Source organism: Myotis davidii, unplaced genomic scaffold (assembly GCF_000327345.1).
Source record: "Myotis davidii unplaced genomic scaffold, ASM32734v1 scaffold282, whole genome shotgun sequence".
NCBI classification, from domain to species: domain Eukaryota; kingdom Metazoa; phylum Chordata; class Mammalia; order Chiroptera; family Vespertilionidae; genus Myotis; species Myotis davidii.
In genome coordinates, this window is record NW_006293249.1 from 1,150,927 (window position 1) to 1,154,079 (window position 3,153).

The 3,153-nt window shown below is 40.4% G+C and overlaps 1 protein-coding gene across 2 annotated transcripts in view; it reads left to right on the forward strand.

The window, feature by feature from the left end:
- Positions 1-3,153, forward strand: part of ACAD9 (acyl-CoA dehydrogenase family member 9) — a 78,616-nt gene that overhangs the window by 58,943 nt on the left and 16,520 nt on the right. The gene's annotated exons all lie outside the window — the stretch shown is intronic.

A 3,153-nucleotide genomic window follows, 5' to 3' on the forward strand; every position in this document is an offset into this window, starting at 1 on the left:
TGTCACAGTAAGTTGTGTGTGTGTGTGTGTGTGTGTGTGTGTGTGTGTGAGAGAGAGAGAGAGAGAGAGAGAGAGAGAGAGATCCTTTAGCTCCATCCAAGTTTCGAGATAAAATTAGATTTAAGTAGTTTTCAATGTACTTAAATATTTTAGCAACATCAAATTAAGAATGCCATGATAGCTATTGTAAATAATGCTGCTGTAAACATAGGGGTGCATATATCTGTTCAAAGTAGTGTTCTTGTTTTCTTCCAACAAATGCCCAGAAGTATAATTGCTGGGTTATATGGTTTATCTATTTTTAGTTTTTGAGGAATCGCCATACTGTTTTCCATAGGGCTACACCCCACCAACAGAGTTCAAGGGTTCCCTGTTCTCCACATCCTCACCAACACATGCTATTTGTTGACTTTTTATAATAGCCATTCTGACTAGTGTGAGGTGATTTCACATTGTGACTTCAATTGGCATTTCTTTGATGATTAGTGACGAGTATCTTTTCTCTGTATGTTCTCATTGGAGAAATAACTTTTTATTTTCTTTGCCCATTTTTCTATCAGATTTTTTAATTTTGGAGATTGACTTTTATGAGTTTCTTATATATTTTGGATATCAACCCCTTATCATTTGCAATTATATTTTCCCATTCAATAGATTGTCTTTTTGTTTTGGTGAAGGTTTCCTTTGCTGTACAGGAGCTTATTAGTTTGATATAATCCCATTTGTTTGCTTTTGCTTTTGGTTCCTTTGCTCGGGAGGTTGTATCCAAAAAGATATTACTCAGACTGATGTCAAATAGTTTGTTTCCTATGTTTTATTATAGGAGATTTAGTCTTTAACCATTTTGAGTTTGTTTGTTTGTTTGTTTTTGTTTAATCCTCACCTGAGTATATTTTTCCATTGATTTTTAGAGAGAATGGAAGGGATGGAGGGAGGGGGAAAGAGATAGAGAGCGAAAGAAACATTGATATGTGAGAGACACATCAGTTGGTTGCCTCTTGACCAGGGCCAGGGATCAAAACTGCAAACCAGGTCATGCACTTAACCAGGAATCAAACCCACGGTCTTTTGGTAGGCAGGCCGACATTCTACCCGGAGGGCTTGAGTTTATTGTTGTATATAGTGTGAGAGAGTGTCCAGTTTTTCCAATACCACTTATATACTGGCCTTAACATCAGTGATGCTCAGCGCATGGAAAGATGCACAGTCACTGTGGCATTCTTTTTAATATAAATATAGTTGGTCTACAGTATTATATTGGTTATATTAGTTGTTACTCCATTGTATATGTTTTACCTCTTTTGTCATAGACTATATAAGTGAGCGTTTATTTCTGTTCCACTGATCTGTGTGTCTGCTTTTTTTGCCAGTATCATGCTGTTTTGATTATCACAGCTTTACAGTGTAGTTTGAGATCAGGGAGCATGATACCAGCAACTTTGTTCTTCTTTATTTGGGGTTTTGTGTTGTTCCATATAAATTTTAGGAATATTTGTTCTTGTTCTGAAAATATATACACTACAATATATGTTGCAGCATTACTTACAATAGCCCACATATGGAAGCAACCTAAGTGCCCATCGATAGATGAATAGGTAAAAATGTGTTGTGTATATACATATGGAAAATTACACAGCAATAAAAAGAATGAAATATTGCCATCTGCAACAACATGGATTGTCTAGAAGGTATGCTCAGTGAAATAAGTGAGGCAGAGAAAGACAAATACCAAATGATTTCATTAATATGTAAAATCTAAAAAAATAAAACAAATGAACAAACAAAACAAAAATAGACTCATAGAAACAGAGGCCAAAGGTGTGTTACCAAAAAGGAGATGGTGGGAGGATGAGTGAAACGGGGAAAGGAAATATAGTCAATAATGTGATAATTTTGCACAAATTATTACGAGAATTAGTGTGGTGATTACATTGTAAGTTAAAAAATGTCGAATCACAATAATGTCTATATAATACTGTATACCAACTATATTTATATTAAAAAAGAATGCCACAGTGACTGTGCACCTTTCCATGCCCTGAGCATCAGTGATGTTAAGGCTAGTGAAACAGTCACAGTCTTGTGGAGTTCTCAGCCCTGTGAGGGAAGCATAGTGGATACAAAGAAGGGCTCTGGGTATCCTAGGTTAATATTCCATTACAGAACACCCCATATTCCCTCCTTCTCTCACTTCCCTTTCTACCTGCCCAGACCTGTTTGTAGCCCCTGGTCAGCACTTGATTTACTTGAGGCTGGGTCTTGTGAGTGGCCCTCAGGCTGCCCAGATGCAGTGGTATCCTCATAGGACTCTACCTCGTGGGATTCCTACTTCAGATCATGGAGAGTCTGGCTTCAGAGACTGCATACCACCCTGGCACCTCCAGACCCACTTCTGTTTGCCACCTTGTCCTTGGGGACCCTGTGTTCTGAATGGTGGTATTTGCCATGACATCTACTTGGCCTCGGGGAAGGGGGTGTCATAGGCCCGAGCTCTAACCTGGCTCTGGCACATAGAAGCTGTGTGTCCTCGAACAAGTTAGTTTGCTTTTCTTCAGTTTCCTCACCTAAAAAAAGGGATGCCCTAGCTGGTTTGGCCCCTTGGATAGAGTGTCCGCCTGCAGATTGAAGGGTCCTGGGTTCCATTCTGGTCAAGGGCGCATGCCCGGGTTGCGGGCTCAATCGCCAGTAGGGGCCGTGCAGGAAGCAGCCAATGAATGATTCTCTCTCATCAATGTTTCTTTCTCTCCCTCTCCCTTCCTGTCTGAAATCAATAAAAATATTTTTATAAAAGAGGAGGAGGATGATAATAGAACCTACATTGTGGAGGTGACATGAGAAGGGAGCATTACGATGTACGTAAAATGCTGAGTGCACATGGAAGCTGAAAATGTTAGTTATTGCTATTACTGATATTACCCACCATGACTGGTGCTGCCTATTGAGTAATGAATGTTCCAACAGAGGAAGCAGCAGGCTCAGAGACCCTGAGATAAGAAAGAGCTCAGTGTGCTAGTGGGGAAAAGTGGCCAGAGGGACCAGGGTGGAGAGAAAGAGCAGGGCTGCCACTATACACTGCTGTGGGGGCACTGTCCATACTGAGGTCTGGGTAGGTAGTGCCCACTGGGATTATGCAGTGGCCCTGTGTGTGTGTGT